The sequence below is a fragment of the Rutilus rutilus genome, assembly GCF_951802725.1.
Source record: "Rutilus rutilus genome assembly, chromosome: 20".
Classification (NCBI taxonomy): domain Eukaryota; kingdom Metazoa; phylum Chordata; class Actinopteri; order Cypriniformes; family Leuciscidae; genus Rutilus; species Rutilus rutilus.
In genome coordinates, this window is record NC_140225.1 from 3,807,068 (window position 1) to 3,830,514 (window position 23,447).

The following is a 23,447-nucleotide window of genomic DNA, read 5'->3' on the forward strand; positions in this document are numbered from 1 at the left end:
AAATGGCACCCTGAGATTTCATTTTTGAACGAAGTGTCTTATGTATGAAATACAGTTTAGTATGCAGGACCAAGTGTGTTGCATAAAGGAGTAAGTGTGTTGCAGAATTGCAACTAGAGTGCAAAGCAGCGCTTTTGTTTAAGGTATGGGTACATGTGTTGGAGGTATGGTAACAAAAGCTTCAAGTTGTGTTACTTTAGTCTAAGCATGGGTCTATAGTGTTCAAGCAACGGCAAAAACTGTAACAGTAAAAGAGCACACACAAACCATATTCTAATATGGAATTGTATTGGAATGGTAAAGAAGAGTGTTCTTACGTGACAGGAGGGCCTCCACTCAAGGAGACATTAGCCGCTTTCTGACCGGAGGAACCTTTTCACAGTTCCTAGAACTATTGGCTAAAGTACCCGGATGTCGGCTTGTTCGCACCGCAGGAACTAGGAACGATTTTAGTTCTAGGAACTCCATTTGGAGCAACTAATTTAGGTCCTACTTCAGAGTAGGGTCTAAACCAGCACTATAGGAACTACCCGTGACGTTAGTGTTCGCTGATTGACCGAACGCACGCAGAGCACCAGCACCCGCCATTTTTAAAACAGCTATATGTAAACACACAGATTATAGCCTATATATTTACTCCAGAAACTAACTATACAAACATGGAAAACAGTGATAGATGGGCCTCTAAACCTTTATGCTGAAGAGAAAATCCAACGCAACTTTGAGGGGACCGAGCCAAACATGATTATGTTTATCTGCCCAGCTAGCAACACGTGGACATCAACCACACGGCATAGGCTAATAACCTTTTTTTCATATACTGTCTACTTTCTATAACAGTTCTATCTAATAACATATTAAACAGTACTATTAGACAGATCGCTAACTAATAAACAGAGAATGCGAGCATTGTTTGCTCTGGCGTTCTCAGCGCCGCCAAAATAAAGGTCCGTTGCGCCGTCAAAATAAAAGTCGCCGTGCTTGCGTCACTCCCTTACCCCTCCTACCAGTTTCTATGGCCGCTTGGCCAGTGCGAACGCAAACAGCAAAACTGAGTTTGGGGGAGAGTAGTTCATAGAACTGTTTAGAAGTGGACAGTTCCTAGAACTAAGTTCCTGTAACTACTTGGTCGGAAAGCGGCTAATATGATGAACACGTCTAAGAATGTTCCCCATATGGTTGAAATACCATCATTGGCCTAGAAAGATCATTCTGGGAGTCAAGACTATAAAGGATGAAGGATGCCCTCCCTTCACTGTCACACTCTGTGTGACTGTACTGCTGGCCTTTTCTTGCAAGAAAATAAACCTCATCAAAGACTATTGGAAATGTTTGTCTCTTATTCAGTGATAGAATTTTGTTTGCCACCACACCTCCCTAAAGGTTCTCGAGGCGACGGTAAAGCGACTCAAATTTGGCCTTACTCGTAGCCCAGCCTCCCTCATAGTCATACCATTGACAAAGACATGGGCAACTAGAGTGGCTTGAATTTCATCTGAGACTGCTTGTCTTCTTGCCCTTGCCCTTCCTCCTCCTCATTCTTATCCCTGTTCCTTCATGTCTTTCTGGATCCATTTTTCCAAAACTCAATAAACTGATTTGGGCCCTTTTATATATCTATTGAAGGATCTGATTGATGTGTGTTAAATTTTGACTCTTAGTGTTTCCACCTGGGTAATTGTGTGCTAACTGAGCTGAAGCTGTGCTGACTTGAGTGAACAATATTGAATGCTAGTGCTTTCTAAATGACAACATGGTCATTTCATGAGAAATGAAGGGATTTGTGTGTAGAGTTTTGCAGTGACAGTTCAAGAAATCTGACTCATGTGTCAAAACAGGGAATAGTGTTTATAGTTTAGGGAAATGGGTGTGCTTTCTGATAAATGGCATTATGGTTTTGAAGTTCAAAAATGATTTTAGCTCAAAAGCCTGGTTATAGTGTTTAAGCAATCGAGAAAAACTGTAACATGCCTAAGACTTTTGCACAGTACTGTATATATATATACACACACACACACACAGTGGGTATAGAAAAGAATCACCCCCCCATTACAGTTTTTCTCAAATGCTAAAACACAAAAGCCAATCCTCTAAACCAAATGACCAGTTGTCTAAACACATTTACTAAATCTAGCCATCATTTTCCAATATCATAAACACATTTCACATGAAGACACAATTCACAAAACACAATCCTCCGTTCTCATAAATCTTAACACATTTTTCCTTGCTAAAACACAAGTTGCAAAAGAACTCTGCTCATATTCTCAAATGAAAGCTCATGTGATGCAAAATACTTGCCACAGTCAGCAATATTTGAACACAATGAACACACCTGGCGTCATTCATTACACACAACGACTCAAAATTGAAGACACTTGTTGCTAATGCTGTGACCACATGTATAAAAGCAAGTTCAGAGTGCACAGTTTGCTGAAGATTCCAAACAAACACAATGGATGAAGGCAGAGTCAGGGGAAGAGGAATTCAAGTCAGAGGAGGGAGAAGAGCAGGCCATGGAAGAAGAGGAGCAGGCCAACGAGGAAGAGGAGTTCAAATCAGAGGAGGAAGAGGAGCAGGCCAACGAGGAAGAGGAGTTCAAATCAGAGGAGGAAGAGGAGCAGGCCAACGAGGAAGAGGAGTTCAAATCAGAGGAGGAAGAGGAGCAGGCCAACGAGGAAGAGGAAGGAGGCCAACAAGGGAGAGGAGAAGGTCCAGGAGGGAGAGCAAGACAACCTCGCACCATCATTACGGACGAGATGCGAGCAACAGTCATTGACCATGTCATTGTCCATGGCATGACAATGGCTGAAGCAGGACTAAGAGTCCGTCCAAACCTGAGTAGGTTCACCGTGGCCACCATTATCAGGGTATTCAGACAACACAACACGTATTGTACTCTATTGCTTTCTTTGTCACAATACAATTTTACAAGCCTGTGAAAGTAGTCTATTGGTTTCAAATCAGTTGTTACTGTATTGTAAAACATGTCAATTGACAACACATGTTACTTTCTTTAGAGTTGAAAGAATGCCACATAGAGGTGGGAGGGTTGCCATATTTACAGCGGCACAAGAAACACCTCATTGTGGATATGGTTCGTGAGAACAACCTCATCAGACTCCGGGAGATCAGAGACAAAGTCATTGCCGATAATGTCAACTTTGAGAGCATTGATGATGTCAGCTTGGCCACAATAGACCGAGTTCTCCGGCGCCAAAAGATGCGGATGAAACAGGTCTATAGGGTTCCCTTTGAGCGCAACTCTGCACGACACAAAGACCTACGTTACGAGTATGTGCAAGTAAGTATACATCCATGTTCACAGTACAGTTAGTGGACATACTGTGTTGCTCAGTGGCCTACATTACTTCTGGACAATACTGTGCTACCTGATTGACTGTTGTTCTGAACACGTGTGCACTTTCACATTTTCACAGAGGATATTACAGTTGGACGTGATGGCCAGACCTCATGAGTACCTCTTCCTGGATGAGGCTGGCTTCAACCTGCAGAAACGAAGGCAAAGAGGCCATAACATCATTGGCCAAAGAGCCATCACTGAGGTTCCTGGCCAACGGGGGGGGGGTAATATTACTCTTTGTGCGGCCATGCTTTGGAGGGGCTTGTCCACCGGCATGCTGTCCTTGGGTCTTACAACACCCAACGTCTCCTCACCTTCCTAGAGGAGCTAAAAGACATCCTCCTGGACCGCCAACAACACCATCCTGGGCCCGCACATCACATTTATGTGATCATTTGGGACAATGTACGCTTCCACAGAACAAACCAAATCAGAGAGTGGTTCACCACCAACAGTAACCACTTTTTAAACGTCTGTCTGCCACCCTACTCCCCTTTCCTGAACCCTATAGAGAAGTTCTTCTCATCGTGGAGATGGAAGGTTTATGACAGACAAGCATACACTAGAGAGAACCTCCTAAGGGCAATGGAGCTGGCCTGTGTTGACATCCCAGTGGAGGCCTTCCAAGGATGGATTCGCCATTCCAGTGCGTTTTTCCCGCGGTGCCTGGCAAGAGACAATATAGCCTGCGACGTGGATGAGGTGATGTGGCCCGATGCAGCTCAGCGACATGATGCCGCATAGTGATTGTGGTGTGTGTGGTGTGAATAAAGTAAATAAAAAAACTTCACACCCTGATCATGTTTTCAAGAGTACTGTTGTGTGCAATAGATTCTGTTTTTGCATTGAGTTGTGTTACAGTAGTGTACATGCAGAATTTACTATAGATTTACTCTTCATACGAACTCACTAAATGCCTAATCCTCTGCAGAGATCTAAGAAGATCCATTACTGTAAAGTTTCAAAAAATATGCATTGGCAGTTATGAAACAAAGAACCTTCTCACAAATTGAGCATTGTGTTTTCAATTGTTTTGCTGTAGTGTGTAATGATGTGTATAGTGTTTACATTTTTGAAAGCTTCGAGCTGCTCTTGAAAGTTTGAGGTTTGAAGTGAGAAGGTGTGGTTGTGTTTATGTAGCTTTAGAAAAAGGTGTTGTTTAGACATTGGGGAACATGGAGGAAACGTTTGTGAAATGTGTTTTAGCATTTGAGAAAAACTGTAAAATAATCTAATTGTGTTGCTTTGAAGCCTGAAATGAAGACAGACACTTTTTTTTTTTTTTTACTTTTTTTTTATCTGGCTGTATTCACTCAGTGCAAATTTTAACATAAAAGTGAAAGATTTAACACCAACATGCCAGAAACAAATACAATAAAATATAAAAACAGAATCATTGAGTTGGAAAAAGGATTATCCCATTGTGTCAGTATTTTGTTGAACCACTTTTTGCTTTAATTACAGCCTTTAATCTGTTGGGATATGTCTCCACTAACTTTGCACATCTAGACTCTCTTCTTCGCAGAACGGCTCAAGTTCAGATAAATTTGATGGCGACCGTTTGTGGACTTTTTCTAACTCAGTGATTCTGTTTTTTTCTGACATGTTGGTGTTATATCTTTCACTTGGATGTTATAAGTTGAGTAAATACAGCTGGATAAAACAAAAAACGGTGTCCATTTGCGTCTTCATTTCAGGCTGCAAAGCAACAAAACATGATTGTTTTAAAGGTGGCGGGTGATTCTTTATCATGATATACTTTTTACTGATTGAATTCAGCTTTCTTTTGCAGCACCCCTCTTTCCAGATCAACTGACCTTAGAAAAATAGTGTCAGTAATTTTATTTCATAAAGATGATGACTCACATTTACCCTTAAAACATTCTTTTTTCTTTCATATCAAATGCTTGTTTTTTAACAGATTCTTTCCATCCAAAGTGACTTTTATTTGAATTTCCTTAACACTCATCCTGGAGCAAACAGAGCTTATGATCCCAGTGAACGGCACAATCACTGAGTCATTTCATTCACCCTTCATCTCATGGATCGGTGTGACTTGATCTGGTACACGTGTATTCCACACGCACCAGATGTGGGCCGGATCTGTCTGGGTTATGACTAAATGGAGGCAGTGTATAGCGGTGAAGCCTCTTGGCCGTCAGTCTAAATGCTACAAGTTTGTTGCACTCATTTTAAAGCCGATGGTATCAAACAGTTGTCCTTCTGAGTTTTATTGCCCAAGAAGTGCTTGTTTTTGTCTCCTCTCACTTTCTCTGGATGTTTACTTGTTAAACCTCATATCCATGGAGGGACTGTCTCACTCAAACCACGGCTGGTTTTAGACTAGACAGGGTGTAGGTGGAAGCGGTCGGACTTTAAGTGCAAACAGAGTCTAACCTCATGGTTATATTCAAGCGGCAGCCCAAAAGAATACAAAACGCTTGCCAGTTCTATTTTAAACATACAAATTCTTCTGACACAGGACCCAATACAGACGTAAACAAGACAGAATGCATTTAAAGTGCTTTGAGAATGAACATCAACATGTTTACTGGACTCGTCTGTTAAATTGTATTTTAAATTATGGAATCACACAGTGGGTCTAAAACACGAAACGACATTTGCAAGTGTAAATCCTGTATTTTTGCACATTTATAATTGAGTGCATCATGAAAAGTTCCTGTTCGTTAACAAGAATGGAGTCAGACCTGATAGTGATTTTATTAAAACGGTGACTAAATGTAATCAACGTTAAGTTGTTGAAAGATTATGACAAACACTCAGTATTGAATTCATGTTGATTTCAAATGGACATTTGCAGAATAGGTCACAGTTATTGATGCCTAATGGCATTCTTCCATATTATGTCATGCTTTATTCACTTAGGAAGATTTTTAAATAAGAATACATGATGATGCATGCCATATTTTTTGTGCCAGGGTGCAAAGATAAAATAATAGCAATAATTGAACATATAATTTTGCAATCTGAGTTTAGAAAACTGCTAGATACATGATAGAAACAGAATATTGCAGAAAACTAAAACTGTAGCATACAAAACATGTCCTTGAAAATTAGACATTGTGAGCTCCTCCGGGAAAGTCTGGAAGTGCAGCTGTGTTCTGATGGGAGCTGTGGAATCTCACATGGAAAGGAGTGCATCTCCACACTACAACAAAACAGCAGATGTTTGTCACTGTCAACAGGCAAGGGAAAGTTTGTTGTCACATGCAACTCATGTCACATTCAACTCACAAAGAGAGAGAGAGAGTGGGTAGATGTCTAAAGAAACACAGCAGTCCTTTCAGTTCACTGAGAGATAGAAAGACATCTAGATTTTACAGAAGACTGTATTTAATGAAGATCTGGATTTCATATTTGTGTGCAAATGTGCAGTTTGCAGTTAACAGATGATCAGTATCTGATAGGAAGGAATAATTATTTGTGTTCAGAGATTTAGTCACCATGAAATCATTATTTTGACAGTTTGTATTTTTATGGAATATTGCATTATTTATTATAAATAATTTTTTGACATAATTTTTATTCATGGGCCCTCATAATCTTGAATCAAAATAACTTCCCCTCTCTCTTGCAGTGACATCTCTTCTCTTCTCTGTTTACTGGCGTGAGGGCGGGGCAACCTGTCACTCACATGAGATCCACCAATAGCAAACCACAACCATCCAATCAATCCCCCATGGATAAAACCAAGCCCCGCCCCTACATTTCTTCTTGTTCGACAAGCCGTTTCAAGCCGACTTTAAATTATACACACTATCAGTCTACTATTTTCCACATTGTAGAAATAATAAAGTCAATTAAACTGAAATAACATTAAAAAAAACCTCAAATGTAAGAGAGTTTTGAATTTGTGTAGATTTCAGGAATCAGTTCTCTCAATGAACCTCATTGGATGCTTTATTATCAGTTATGTATTCTGGACACTTGTGCTGCTTTTTATATCTTCACTATCCATTCCACCTCAGGCATTTATTTATTTATAAATAATCTGTTACGGAACAGGGCATTGATTTCATAAACGTCCACCAGGACTTAAAGCATGTTTATGAGAGACACAAGAAGTTCTAGGGAAAGAATTTATATATCAATATTCTTAAATATCAGGTATTATTATTACATTTTTACCAATTATTACTCCCATTATTAGTTATTTTTTCATATGTTGCCCCAAGAACACATTAATATGCAATTAGATTCATTTAATTGAATGGGATTACCCATTTATTGCCATTTTACCCATATATTGCATAAAGTATGTTATCAATTAATTCCGTTGTATCCTTCATAACATAGTTGAGAATCATCTTCATACAAAGTTTGATAAAAAAAAAAAAAAATCCTGAAACCTAAAAATTGATTGGTGAATAAAAAACAAACCTCATTATTTTTGTCTATACATGTCATTTTATGTCTTTTTTTTTTTTTTAACAACTTACAGAGGACATAGCATAACATATGAATAAAATATATTTTTCCAAAAATGTTTTCTTTTTTCATTTGTTTCTTATGCTCGCAACAATTTAATGGCATAAAAAAATTTATACAGTAAAAAAACTTTTTTTCTGGGTCTCAGGAAGATAAAAAGTTGTAGTCCTATTCCTTAAAATGTAAATAGTAGCCTACTATTAAAAGTGTAGCTATAGTCTCTCACCATCACCATTTGAGTGCGTTTGTACAGTCCCTCATAACAGCTCATCTCTCTCTCTCTCTCTCTCTCTCTCTCTCTCTCTCTCTCTCTCTCTCTCTCTGTCTCTCTGTCTCTGGCTTAGTTTCAGTCCACATCTTCTACTGCGCACGTGAAGGTAAGGGCTTGATTTTTTACTCCACTAACTCACTTCACATATCTGACGGTACGCTTGTATTGTTCGAGTTACTGTTGTTGTAATAGTTTTCGTTTGAATCCTGTATTTTCAAAAACCGACAGTAAAAAGTCTGCGGTGTTTTTAGGCGCAATGCCACCCGCGTTTTCAAGCACATGGTTTTACGTACAGCATGGTATTGTTTTAGCCTTTTTTTGCGCGGGAGAATTAAAATGTATTAAATTTAGCGCCAATGTACTCACGACACTACATTGGAAAGCGAAACTTTGGGCGGTAGTTATAGCCTACTATTTTTTTTTTTTTTTTTTTTTATAGGCGTATATATTTTTTAAATATATCTATTTTGTTTGTTAATGTGTCATAAAGTATCATACTACTGTTTGTGTTAATGGCTGCTTGCCGCCACGTGTGTCGGGCATTTTGGTGTGGGCATCATTCATAAATGAAAAATATAGTTCTAGCCTGTTCTTTGGGGTTATGTGAATATGTTTAGTCTTTAGTGTAAGGTGAAATGTAAATTGGTCTGACTGTGACCTGAAATGTACATAGAGCCAAGTGAAATGATGCTATGATTGTTTACATTGTTTCTTTGACAGTTTTTAGACACGTGCTTTTTGCCGCCACATAGGCTATATACGGAAAAGTATAGTAGCCTACAGACGTCAGGTTTAATACCACGTGTGCCACATTATTATTATTTTGTTTATTCCGTTTTAATAATAGCCTAGTTATTGTTATGTGTAAAGAACAGCTGAGATCAGTTAACCAATTGCTGGTTACTGAAGAAACTACCATAACGTTGTGCTTGTTTCACTTCTATATGACATATAGTAAATATTTGTTACCCTCATGTCACGCATGCTATTAGTTTTGGGGCCAAGCACTGAAAGTTCTGGCGTTCTTATTATTCTTCTGTTTCTTATTCTTCCGTATGGAAGTCTATGAACCGCTTGCGGGAAAGTTATGAAATAGAGGCCATTGATAGAGGACAGTCTGAACAGTCACCATAGCAAATTTGGAGTCTCTAACTCAATCCCTCGAGCGCCAAGAGCTGTCCAAAGCAGGGGCGCAGCTACCAGTGTCAGAGGGGTATGCAGCAACAATTTTGGCGCCCCACCCAAAAATATATATATATATTTTAACAATGTTAACAAATAATAAACAGGTACAAATTGACAAACATTAACATTATCATTATAACCAATGCAACATAATGCCTTAAAAAATGCTAAAGTAAGCCTACAAAGATCCTTCTCTGTTAACTATAATGTAGTTTATGTAACAATTAGGGTTGGTCATCGCTTTGATCGTAACAATTCTGATTCCAATTCAGATTCTTCCTTTTCATTCCGGTTCTTTGAGTGGTGGAGTTGAAACGGGTCACATGCTTATTTCACAGATAAGAGTAACATTTTATTTTGATTCAGTGGTTATTTATAGTTTCACCGGGCTTTTTCAGCCACACTTTAGAGCGCTGCTTCCTGGGCTCCATGGCAGTAACACAAAAAGTGCCTGGACGGACGCTATACGGAAACCAAAGCTTCCGTGTGTTAAATTTGGATCAGATTCAAAAAAGAAAATTCTTTCTGGCCTTTCACCATCCACTTATTTAGCTGCTGTCGCATCCCTTGACATGCCATCTCCTTTTCCTTTTTCCCTCTTTCCTGTTCTATTTTTAGCCCCCGACAGCTTTTTTGCTTTATCCATCTTTTTCGATGACAACTCACTACTTGTACCTGTTCGCTCAGCGCTCACGGCGCCCCCGCCCGCTCGCGATATTACCCCCCCATGCCAAAATTCTATGATGGAATCTTATGAGGGTGCCTACTTTAGCCTGTTTAAATGATTTAGAAATGCACAACAGCAGCTACATATAGAAAATACCCCCAAAATATTTTTTTTGCATTGTTAAAAAATATTTTTTTTACCATCGTTTTGGCGCCCCGATGGTGCTGCGCCCCTATGTGCCGCATATAGCACATACCCACTTTTCATACCCAGCGCCACTGGTCCAAAGTTTCACTCATGTTTATGTTAATACCTTTTGAACAAAAACCTTGTTTCCTCTGATTACGTGGCTCAAGCCGATTCGATTGCACCCTATGACGTAATTTTCAGGTTTGGAAAATGTTTAATTTTCAGAAAAACATACTTTTTCGAACTCCTCCTAGACGGTTGCTCTGATTTTCACGAAAATTGAACCAGATCATCTTCAGACCATGCCGACAAGAAGCTCAAGAATTCAAGTTGATTCGTCGAACCGTTCTCAAATACCGTGCAAACTAATTTTACGTAGCGCTTGCGAAAACAGACTTTAGGCTGTATGTCCGCAAAGCTTTATCGTATTCAGACAAAACTTGGTACATGTCATCACAAGCATGACCTGAGGCGACTGGTCCGGAGATATGAAAAAAGGCTATTTTTGCATGCCAAGTCGACTAATATCTAATTTTCTCATATCGGCCATGTTGGACGTCGGCCATTTTTAATTTTGTACTAAAATGCTGTATTTTATGAACACATTCTGTGTCATTACGAAACTCGGTATGGGTCATCAATACGATGCCCTGAAAGAGCCTGAAAAGTTTTGAACCAGCGCCACCTAGTGGTAAAATTTATTTTTCAAATGCTTATAACTCTAGGTGTGGTTGACTTATTTTAATGCAAGTCATCTCCTTAGGTTCCTGAATCCTTGCCAAGTCGGTTTGATACCAAACACTGTTTGTGTAGCGTTGTGATTTAGCACTTAAAAAACATTTGCCAATATCTTCGAAACCGTTAGACAGATCGAGATGAAACCACCGTAGGAAGTTTGGAAACATAGGTCATTGGCTAAATGCTAATAATTAAATTAGCAAATCAAAATGAGTTTAGTCAAAAATTTATAGTAAGTGGCAAAAAAATCTAATCAAAGTCGCCCATGGGTCATTTTTTTTGCTCTCATACATATACATGTCTATAACTCTAAAACAAAATGAGATATTTTCACCAAATTTGACACATGTATGGGCTCACTCTGAGAACACATAAAAAAAAGCAGTGGAACTGCACCACTTGGTGGCGCTATAATAGAACAAAACAATGACATTGCCATTAATTACAATATAATATCATGATATTAAATGCTACACTTTACAAATGCATTGTGGCTCTTCAGCTATCAGGTTAACCATAAGCAACATTAGCATTAAGATAGCTTAGCATGCTAATCTGGTTAACATGCTTTTGTGTGCTAATTCTTACACTGAAGCCTCTCCTCGGCAGTTTGGTAAGTCAGCGTCAACTGAGTGGCGCAAGCTGCTAAACCAACCATTCAGGTCGTGGGTTCGAATCCTGTGTGGCACACGCCCGGACAGCAATAGATACTGTGGCCAGAAGTGGTGCAAAGATGCTTCAGTTCCAGACATGGTGTCTATCTGAGAAGGAACTCAATAAATAAGACGTGGCGCATACAAAATTATTCGTTTTGAGTTGATTCTCACTTGAATGATGGAACATCGGCATCTTGGTGAATGCACGTCTTCCCAGTGGTGCAATGAGATAAGTGACAGGCATCTGATCCAGAGATAGTGGGTTTGAGTCCCGCATGGGATGATTTGTGTGGAATATTGTGTCATTTCGATTCCTTTATTATTCAAGCGTTGCACTAACCTTTCTTTCTCTTGGATTAGAAATAAGTATTTTTGTTCATTCTATACATTATTGTCTTTCAAACTACAAAAGCACCATCTGTATCTCATTCTCTAATTCTGTGTATACAAACTGCTGCAATGAAGTGGCATTTGCAAACAAATTATGCGAGTTGACTTTTAAAGACCCATGAAATCAAAATAAGAGTTTTGACGTTTGGTCCATGTCTAACTCTAACTTTTTGGTCATCTATGAGCTAGTTAATGCTTCTTGGGACTCAAGTTTTGTTGTTCTTTGTGAAATGTAATTTAGCCAATAAAAGATAACTAGTTTTGATTTTGCCACATTTACACACCAGTAGGAAAGGGTTAGTTGTTGATGTTTGGGTCCTGATGGGGAACGTTTACGATTAAAAGAAAGCACCTGCTTTGACTCCGTTTTAATGACAGTCTTGCTTTCTATGGTGTTTAGTTGAGTTTCCTTCAAGTGCCATGGTGCTGATGCATTTGCTCGTCGTTTGGACAGTATATGTTCCTGCACTTCTCATGCACTCTCACAGATCTTTAGATGAGATTCATGTGAGCTGTATCATGGATCGAGACAGTGAGCTCTCAGTACTATAGAAATGTTCTTAATGTAACTCATGTGTTGTGCGTGCATGGCATGCAACTCTGGCCACACACTCGCATTGTGCACAAAAAAAAAGATCAAAATCTAGTTTTGGTTTCCTAAGTGGTATTTCAGCTGCCAGATGCGTTAAAAAAGGTCAGCACAACGTATTTCTCTGTAAATATGATCTGTTTTACCAGTAAGAAAACTTCTCTTTAAAGTCAACCAAATAAAAATTTACCCAGTTTAATTTATTAATGCACAGTCCTGGTTTTATTGTAAATTATTCTACGTTATTCCATATGAAAAAAACATTCTTTTTTAGTTGTCTTTCTAAACTTGCATCATAATGCATTAACCCTTACATGGCTTTCCTTTTCTTCTGACAACACAAAAAACACTTCCAAACCTTCACCTCCAACCACCTGTTTTTTCACAATCCAATAAAGTCCTGTACTTTTATTATCATTGAATATCCTGTCTAACTCAGAAATGCATAATATTAAGGAAGTAAAATGGGTTGTGAATGTTGTTTAAAGCAAACTAGAGCTGTGGATTTCAAGAGATAGGAGTGGTTTTATAGAGTTCTGTTTTTGCAGGAAACATGGCACAAATAAGCCAACATATTGCAGTGTTTATTGCAATCGCACTTAGTCAAACTCATGTCTTTCTTGCTTTCATAATAAATTCCTTGCGGATGAGAATAGAGGGCGAATTAAATGGCCTTATGCCTTAGCCAATAGTGACTTTCTGACTCTTGAATGTTATCCAGAAGAGAAAGCAGGCCTGCCGTCCAGATGCCTTGAGGCGATTTGAAATGAGTCAGGGAAAATAATTGTAATCGTGGTCCACTGTTTTTCTGTGACCGCCTTAAACCCATGAGTTTCTCTTTGTTTGGCACAGCCAAGTATTACAAAGAGGCTTTGATCGAGATTATGCATTTTTGTGGAGCTCATAGTAACAGTTGTGAAATTTTTCCAGGTCTTGGTTGAGGAACTGGGAACGGTTTCTTATTCTATTCCATTGGAGTGAAGAAACCGATTTCATGGCGTTTAAGCGTCGCACAGACTGTCAGTCCAGATCTGATTTTTGTGCATATCGGATTGGAATCCGATCAGATTTAGCAAGTGTTAGATGTTGTTATAGGAAACATGCTAAAAAGTCGCTGCAGAAACAAGGTTGTGTTGTTGCAAAGTGCCGGACGAGCAGAAAATGACGATATAACGGAGACACATTTTGAAACCGGCGGAGATGACCGCACGGAATAAAGTCGCTCATAGTGTTGCCACGACACTGGAATTTCCAACTTCGATATGATATCTTGAAAAATATCGATATTCGATACCAAATAACTGCCATATTTATACCAACATACAGATAATTTGTTATTATCTCATAATTTTTTTTATAATTTGGGCAATTTTGTTGTAATAGCTTACAGCACAGGGAGGCTTTATTTAAATCATTGAACTACAATTTCAAACCAAACCAAGACAAGTAAACTATCAGTAATAAAATAAAACCAAATGAACAAATTGCAGCACAATTATATACAATAGAATAAAGAGACAAATAAAATAAACATGGCTTTAAGTTTTTTAGGTGGGTCTAACAGTATTCAGGTTAGAAATACTGCACAAATGAAAGTAATCAGATGCACAATAACACTGGATAGTTTTTCATTGTAAAAGTTTAATACAGATTAATGCTTATAATTAAAGTTACAAAACAAGATCAGCGAGTGATTTTCTCTTTGTCCTTTGTTCTTTGATTAACATGACAGACAGCAGTAGGTTTATTAGGCTGCTGTCACTTTAAGAGCTTATCCAATATACTGTTAAACGCACAACATGCGTTTTCCCTCAGATATTACTGAAATACTATAACTGAATCTGTTTGAGGCGGCTTTATGAGAGCACCACTTACTGTTTATAGATCAGCACGCTTTTGATGAGAGCTCGAAACCTGCGGGTATTACTAAAATTATGCGCAATACAAGCACTATTCAACCGGAGTGTATGAGACGAGTGAGTGACAGGAGGCGGGGTGTATGTCAGCTCACCGTCGGAGAGAAGATAGAGAGAACGTGCAGCTGGTATCGGTATATCGATACTGCAGAAAAGGAGTATTGGGACTGTTTCGGGTATTTCAGTATCGATACATATTGAAGTATCGATATTTTTGACAACACTACCAGCCTCCTACGTTTATCCTACACATTGTCATGTTGTAAATAAGACAGCATCTGTATTGCAAACCCCTCCATGTTGCCCTGTTGGTTTTGTTTTTGGTGTATACCTACCAATGCCATTGCCATAGAAACCAATGCAGATATTCTAGAAAACGAAAGAGCACCATGGGACACACAAATCAGATCTGGGGTGCGTTTCCCAAAAGCATCGTTAGCCAACTATGGTCGCAAGTTCCATTAAACTCTATTATAATGACGGAACTTGTCGTGACCATAGTTGGCTTTGGGAAACGCACCCCTGAATGGTTGCAAAACACAATGTGGACAGTCAATCATTTTAGATCAGATTCCAATTAGATACACAAATAATCAGATTTGGACTGTCAGTGTGAACGAAGCCTTAGAGGATTGATTGACCCAAACCTGTCATTAGCCGCTTTCCGACCAAGTAGTTAGTAACAGGAACTTAGTTATAGGAACTGTCCACTTCTAAACAGTTCTATGAACTACTCTCCCCCAAACATCAGCGTACACTAACGTCACGGGTAGTTCCTATAGTGCTGGTTTAGACCCTACTCTGAAGTAGGAGCTAAATTAGTTCCTCCAAATGCAGTTCCGAGAACTAAAGTCATTCCTAGTCGGCGTGTTCGCACCGCAGGAACATACGGGTACTTTAGCCAATAGTTCTAGGAGGAACTGTGAAAAGGTTCCTCCGGTCGGAAAGCGGCTATTGCTTCCTTTATGATACTGAAAGAATTGTGATGAGAAAGGATCATTAAGTGGAATTGGAATCTGCACCAGAATGATTCATTTCTGATTCTGATTTCCATCCATATAAATATTCATATTATAATCTTCTTATTCTTGTGTTGTGGAGCTATACGGCTAGAATTGGTTCACAGTGCCTCTTGACTTGAACACAAATCTGCTCCGAGCTTATTCTTGGATGCATTGCTGATGTTCTCAGGTTTCAGGCCTCTTGCTGAAGCTGAACCTCTCAACACCCCAACTGACAGACTATTTCAGGACCCTGCAGCTTCGTTGTGAAATATTGCGCCTCTGAGGGATCTTTTAGAAGCACAGTCCCAGGAAGCTGAGTCAGAGGACCGTCCGGAAAACCTGCCAAAGGTGTTTTTCAGGACGGGCGGTGAACCAAATCGGGGGCTGAGTGATTGTAGGCTGCTGGGATTCATTTGTGGAGTGCGACTGTGACTGTGCACCTTGGCTCATGTAGAAATGGGAGGTTTGGATGACCTCTTTCAGATTTGGCCCATGCTGATCTGGGAGTGATTGTACATTGTAAATCAGAGACGTTATTGAGAAAGACTTGTGAGAAAAAAATGTAAGAACTGGATGTTTATTGGTAGCAGCATATAAGATATTTCAACAAGGTTTTACAGGCTGTTAATAAATAAAGATGGATATCTTTCAAACATTGCTATACATATGAAGATAATTACACTAGATTTAAAAAACACTTCAATAAAATGACATGATTTAAAAATGCATATACTCCTCCTTCAATATACTTCAGGTTCGGTAAGATTTTTTTCAAGTAAAATATTACTTCTATTCAGCAAGGGTGCATTAAATTGATCAAAAGGGTCAGTATGATTATTTATTTCAAATGAATGAACTTTGTAATGGTTTCCACAAACACAGCAGCACAACTGCTTATAATGTTTCTTGAGCAGCAATTCATCATATTAGAATGATTTCTGAAGGATCATGTGACACTGAAGACTGCAGTAATGATGCTGAAAATTCAGCTTTGATCTCAGGAATAAATTACAGCTTAAAATATATTAACATAGAAAACAGTTATTTTAAATTGTAAAAATATTTAACAATATTACTGTTTTTACTGTATTTTTCATCAAATAAATGCAGCTTTGGTGAGCATAAGATTTAAAACATCTTCTGGAAACCCCAAACTTCTAAATGGTAGTGTGCACCACATGTACAATCATTTTTAATATATGCAAGCTTGCAAAAAACTTAATGGCAGTTTGAGTTTAATGCACTTCATCAATAACCAGGTTTATTGATGTAGTTCTGAGACTAGTGTTATCACACCATGTCTTGTTGGCATGCCAGTGTATACAGTGGTAATCTGTCCATTCCTGGAGTTCCACAGACTCTCTCACGCCTGCCAACCTTAGGGCTGATAAGTCCTGTCAAGGTGGAAATGCTTTGTTTGGTTTCAGCCGTTATCAACTAACAATGGCATATATTTCTTCAACTAAATTAATCAACTCCCTTTTATCTTTGAAGTAAAATATTGAGTTTCTAAATTTCAGAGGTCATCTTGACCTGGTTTAAGTGCTGAGATGTTTACTATGGTTGTTTTATGAAAGAAAAAAGCGGATGTATTGATAAGAGATGATTGCTTCTGTTTTAGACTATAGTGACAGTACTTAGGACATGTGATCACAGCAGTTAGGTCAATCAGACTAAAATCAGATTCCCTCAACGTGACTGAGATTTCCAGTGGTTGTAACACAGTTTGGCCAAATCAGATCAATTGTGTCAAGTGGCTGATTTAAAGGTCTTGTGCAACAGGCCCGTTCAGTCATGATGATGTATTGAAAATGCACATGGAATTGTGTTGAAATCACAGACAGCTTGTAAGTATGTGTTACAGAAGAATATAGTAATACTTATATAGTAAAAGTTGTCATGATCGCACACACGAAGACAAAAGTAGATCCAATAATGCAGCTTTTATTTAAGGGTAATCCGTAGTCGTACATCCAGTCCAGGCAATAGGTCAATATCCATATAAGTAATCCAAAAACAAGAAACAAACAGGAACACGCAAGACTGACCTCAGGAAGTGGTGTGAACTAAACAAGGACTCCGTAACAAACACTAACACAGACAGGGTTTTTTTATACACACAGAAACTAACAATGATAATGGGGAACAGCTGGGTGCAATGAACAGTGATGAGTACAGACAGGATTGTGGGAATTGCAGTTCATGAGTGAGTGACACCGTGAGGGAAGGGGACCTCTAGTGTTTACCCAGGGAACACAAACCAGACACTGTGACATAACCCCCCCTCTACGGAGCGGCTACCAGACGCTCCAAGACAACACTACAAAACAAAAGTCCAGGAGGGAGGTGGAACGGTGGAGGATCAGGGGGAGGGATGGGGGGCAAGGTCCATGAAGGGGAACAGGAACAGGGGGTGACGGCTTAGCCAGCGGCCAGGGCGAAGCAGACGACCCATCGGGCGGCGATGATCCCTCGGGCGGCCACGGCGGAGGCTCAGGAACACACACCGGCTCTGGATCAGCCGTGCAGGCGACCGGCTCAGGATCAGCCGTGCAGGCGACCGGCTCAGGATCAGCCGTGCAGGCGACCGGCTCTGGATCAGCCGTGCAGGGGCGACCGGCTCAGGATCAGCCGTGCAGGCGACCAGCTCAGGATCAGCCGTGCAGGGGCGACCGGCTCAGGATCAGCCGTGCAGGGGCGACCGGCTCTGGATCAGCCGTGCAGGGGCGACCGGCTCTGGATCAGCCGTGCAGGGGCGACCGGCTCTGGATCAGCCGTGCAGGGGCGACCGGCTCAGGATCAGCCGTGCAGGGGCGACCGGCTCTGGATCAGCCGTGCAGGGGCGACCGGCTCTGGATCAGCCGTGCAGGGGCGACCGGCTCTGGATCAGCAGTCTCGGTGGACCGAGTTTCTGGCATGACGGCCTGGGGAATTGAAAGCGCTGAGACTCGTGAAACCTTCAGGATATTGATTGCTCGGACAGATCTCAGTGGCGGATCGGCCAGCTTGGACACTAGTCCACTCCATTCCCGGACGAGTTCCACAGACGCAACCGTGCTGGCAGACGGCGCGGTCTGCGGCAGGTCACGCCCCGCAACCGATGGAAACACCGGTTCGGCGGCAGCTATCTTGTCCGGAGACACCGGTGCAAGGTCAGCCCTCCCCCCCTGGAGAAACGAGTGGGTCTGACGTAGCCCACCGGTTACGCCTCTCCAGGTAGTCAATGAACTCCCAAAAATCCAGGTTCTCCAGCCCCATCATCTCACCTCGCAGTTGTTAAAAAAATCCTTCAGTGCCGCATCATTGTACCCCATACCTCTCGATAAGGTCCAAAATGCCTGCGACAATTCAATTCAAGCTTTATTTGTCATTGCATAAATACAGTGTATTGACACAACGAAATTACAAGTGCTACTCTAGATCAGTGCTTTTAAAAGATAAATAATTAAAAAAATAAAATAAAATGCGCTAATTAATATATATATTAAACAAACAAACATCCCCCATCCCTTTCATACATTGCACTCTCACTTTTCTCTCCCCACACACTCCCACACACGTGTAAAATAGCAGCAATTTTCAGCATAGCAGCAAGTTCCAGCAAAATAAAAATACAAATAGATTATTTGCCAATGAGATCATCCCTAGAGGTAATATAATGTTTCACAGGGTTAATTTTATGTTCAGTGAACGTATTGCCCAGGGGAAAAAACTATTTGTTAATCTAGCAGTGCGAGCTTTCATTGACCTATAGCGTCTGCCAGAGGGAAGCAGGTTGAACAGGAGGTGAGCGGGGTGTGTAATGTCTTTAACAATGGATCTGGTCCGGTTGAGGCAGTGTGAGTTGGCAAGCTCTTCCAGGGAAGGAAGAGGACAACCTATGGTTTTTTGGGCTGAGCCTATGACCCTCTGCAGAGCCCTCCTGTCTGCCACCGAACATCCCGCATACCATGCTGTAATGCAAAAAGTGAGTACACTTTCAATGATTGACCGGTAAAAGGACACCAGCAGCTTCTGTTCAAGATGGTTTTTCCTGAGAATCCTCAGGAAATGTAGTCGCTGCTGGGCCTTTTTTATAATTGCTTTAGTGTTTGTGGACCAAGAGAGATCTTCAGAAATGTTTACTCCCAAGAATTTAAAAGATGAGACCCTTTCCACGCATTCACCGTTCAGGAGGAGTGGGGCGTGGGCTGTGCTGTTTCGTCTGAAGTCTATGATGATTTCTTTGGTTTTTATTGTGTTCAGGAATAGGTTGTTTGATGAGCACCAGGTTAGCAGTTGCTGGACCTCGTCTCTGTACTCTGTCTCATCACCACCTGAAATGAGACCGACCACCGTGGTGTCATCTGCAAATTTTATGATGAGGTTGGAAGGGTGGGAGGGGGAGCAGTCAGAAGTGTAGAGTGTGTACAAGAGTGGGCTCAGCACACAGCCTTGGGGGGAGCCAGTGCTAAGTGTAAGGGGGGAGGAGAGATGGTGACCAAGTCTCACTTGTTGTAGTCTGTTGGAGAGAAAGTCTTTTATCCAAGCACAGGTGGAGGGGGGGAGGTGTAAGCCCAAAAGTTTTTTAATCAGAATGTCCGGGATTATAGTGTTGAAGGCTGAGCTAAAATCTATGAAGAGTAGTCTTGCATAGCTGCCTGAGTGTTCGAGGTGGCTCAGCGTAGCGTGGAGGGTGATGGCTATGGCATCCTCAGTAGAGCGGTTTGCCCTATAGGCAAACTGGTGAGGGTCGAATGATGGTGGGAGACAGGCCTTGATGTGCTGGGCGACCAGCCTTTCCAAACACTTCATTACCAGTGATGTTAGTGCGATGGGCCTAAAGTCATTCAGGCTTTTCCGTGCTGATGTTTTTGGAACTGGGATGATGGTGGCGGATTTCCAGCAAGATGGAACGATGGCTCGGGTCAGAGAGATGTTGAAGATCTTGGTTAAAATCCCCGTTAGTTGGTCTGCACAGGCCCTGAGTACTTTCCCTGGTACTCCATCGGGTCCAGCCGCCTTCCTTGGGTTCACTTCCCTTAGTGCTCTCCTCACCTGATGTTCCTGGAGGGATAGCGAGGTGCTAGTGAAGGCTGGGGGAGGAGCTGATTGACCATTCACCTCAAACCGGGCAAAGAAACTGTTTAATTCCTCTGCCATTTTTGCATCAGGGTTATTAGATGTAATGTTGTGGCCCTTGTAGTTGGAGATGTGTTGTAATCCCTGCCACACTTGACGTGGGTTGTTATCCATGATGTGTCCCTCGATTTTCCTTTTGTATGCTACCTTAGCAGCCCTGATGCCCTTCCTTAAGTTAGCTCTGGCTGAGCTGTACTGTGCCCTATCCCCTGACCTGAATGCTGTGTTGCGATCCCTGATAAGGAGCCGCACTTCACTTGTCATCCATGGTTTCTCATTTGGGAAAACCCTGATCCGTTTAGTGACGGTGACATTTTCAGTACAGAATGTGATGTAGGATAGGACAGACTCTGTATACTCCTCCACATCCAGGCTCTCAAATAGACTCCACTCTGTGGTTGAAAAGCAGTCTTGGAGCTGGGAGAGGGCATCCACTGGCCAGGTGTTGATCGTCCTAATGGTGGGCTTATTTTTCCTGATGTAAGGGGTGTAGGCTGGTATAAGGTGCAGAGAGAGGTGGTCTGACAGGCCAATGTGTGGCTGGGGCACTGCTCTGTATGCATGCTTAATATTGCAGTAGACATGATCGAGTGTGCTGTTCTCCCTGGTGGCACACTTCACATATTGGGTGAATTTAGGGAGGACAGCTTTTAAACATGCCCGGTTAAAATCTCCAGCTACTATATGTACCCCATCTGGGTGCGAATGCTGCTGTTTACTTATGCACCCATGAAGATAGCTGAGGGCTACGTTAACGTTAGCATCTGGAGGGATGTACACGGCCGTGATGGTTACTACGGTTATCTCTCTGGGTAAGTAAAAGGGGCGGCAGATGACAGTTAATGCCTCGAGATGGGGGGAACAATATTTATATGTTACATGGCTTTGTGAACACCAGTCATTATTAATATAGATACATAGTCCGCCTCCTCTGTCCTTACCGGAGTCACTGTTCCTGTCGAGTCGGTGGATGGTGCGGCCTGCTAGCTGCACGGCGTTATCGGGGATAGCAGGGTGGAGCCAGGTTTCAGACAAGATCATCACACAGCAATCCCGGGCAAAGTTATTAGTTGCTATTCGCAGTTCCAGGTCATCCATTTTGTGCACAATGGATCTTACATTTGTAAGAAAAACACTAGGAAGAGGGGGCTTGTGTGGATGCTTCTTTAGCTGCAATAGTAGGCCGGCTCTACATCCTCGCTTCTGTTTCCTGTTCCTCCGCCGTCGTCGTCGCTGCCTGCAGGAGCCTGTGACGATCCACGGAGACCCGGAAGCCCTCGATATTTCGAGCGGTATGTTATGTGCTTGTTGAAAATAGTCCGTGACTGGAACATTACTTCGTAAACCGATGCTGATCAGGTTAGTGCGGCTATATACACATTGTGCTTGGCAGAGTTTGCCATATATTTGCCAAGTAATTCCTACTAAACATACTAAAAAGCACCGAATTAGATAGCTCAGAGCCGCTGCACTCACGCGCGCCGCCATCTTGGAAGATACTACTCTTCCAAGATTAACAAACTATTCACCGACCGACCCTGCTGCCGTAGGGCCATTAAATTACTGAATCTTCCCCTCCTCTCCTTCTCAGTAGTGGGGGGAAGGATACGAAACCCCATACTGCTGGATCTTAAATGTGACGGAGTCCTTCTGTCACGATCGCACACACGAAGACAAAAGTAGATCCAATAATGCAGCTTTTATTTAAGGGTAATCCATATTCGTACATCCAGTCCAGGCAATAGGTCAATATCCATATAAGTAATCCAAAAACAAGAAACAAACAGGAACACGCAAGACTGACCTCAGGAAGTGGTGTGAACTAAACAAGGACTCCGTAACAAACACTAACACAGACAGGGTTTTTATACACACAATGATAATGGGGAACAGCTGGGTGCAATGAACAGTGGTAAGTCAAGTCAAGTCAAGTCAAGTATATTTGTATAGCGCTTTTCACAATACAGATTGTATCAAAGCAGCTTCACAGTATTAAATTATAAGTACAAACAGGATTGTGGGAATTGCAGTTCATGAGTGAGTGACACCGTGTTTACCAAGGGAACACAAACCAGACACTGTGACAAAAGTATAATAATACTTTTATAGTTGTATTCAAAATGTCTATAGAAAGAAAGTTTGTTTGTTTTTTAAACCTGTTTGCCATGGTCTGATTATTTAATTACTGTGCAGATTTTCTAAAATAAAGTGAAATGATTTTCTTCATGTCCAGAAGAGAATAGACGGGAAAAAGTGTGTTTTAGTTTCTTTGGAAAATACTGTTTACCTTATCTTAGTGAATACTGCAAGAGCGGTGGAGCATGAAAACCTTCATTATTTGTCATTGTTTTCAAGAAATGGTTGAACATAATGTGAAATGCTACTTTGAAATTTCTTTCAAATTAAATTTCTCCATGAGGAATATTTTTAACATACAAAAGAAACAATAAAACACATAAAAATGATTGATAATATGGCAAACCAAGTTTTGAACGCCAATAAATCTCTTAACTAAGTGGACTGTTGTGTATATCCTGACAGTTGTTTGAATGTACAGAGAGTTGTGCTTATTGGACTGCTGAAATTATACTTTTTGGAAAAGGAAAATGCATCAGGATCAGTATGTTTTCAAGCTCATTGTTGTCAGCACCATAAACCGCATATCACAGTCTGCCATTATCATAGTTTTCAAACAGTTTATCCAAAACATCTTACAGTGCTTTGTTGCCTCTGAAGCTCCTCATTTAAGAGCAACATAATCCATTTCCAAGCCTTAAATGTAAAAAGCACTATGCAGATTCACTAAATTTAAAAATTGAGTTCACAGGTATCAATAATTTCAATGGAAAACCCAGTATTAAGTAAGACAGAGGATGTCTGTCCTGGAGTCCATTAAGTTTCTCATTCA

At 40.9% G+C, this 23,447-nt stretch overlaps 1 protein-coding gene across 3 annotated transcripts in view; it reads left to right on the plus strand.

The window, feature by feature from the left end:
• The window catches only part of slc29a1a (solute carrier family 29 member 1a), a 59,109-nt gene that overhangs the window by 24,724 nt on the left and 10,938 nt on the right, over positions 1 to 23,447 (plus strand). Inside the window, exon 2 of one of the 3 annotated variants that reach the window (XM_084391580.1) lies at positions 8,158 to 8,190. The exons of 1 other annotated variant lie outside the window; for it this stretch is intronic. The gene's annotated coding sequence lies outside the window, so the exon portion shown is untranslated. Of the gene's footprint in view, positions 1 to 8,129; positions 8,191 to 23,447 lie in introns of those variants that run through there. One more of the 3 variants, XM_084391581.1, reaches the window with a different exon arrangement.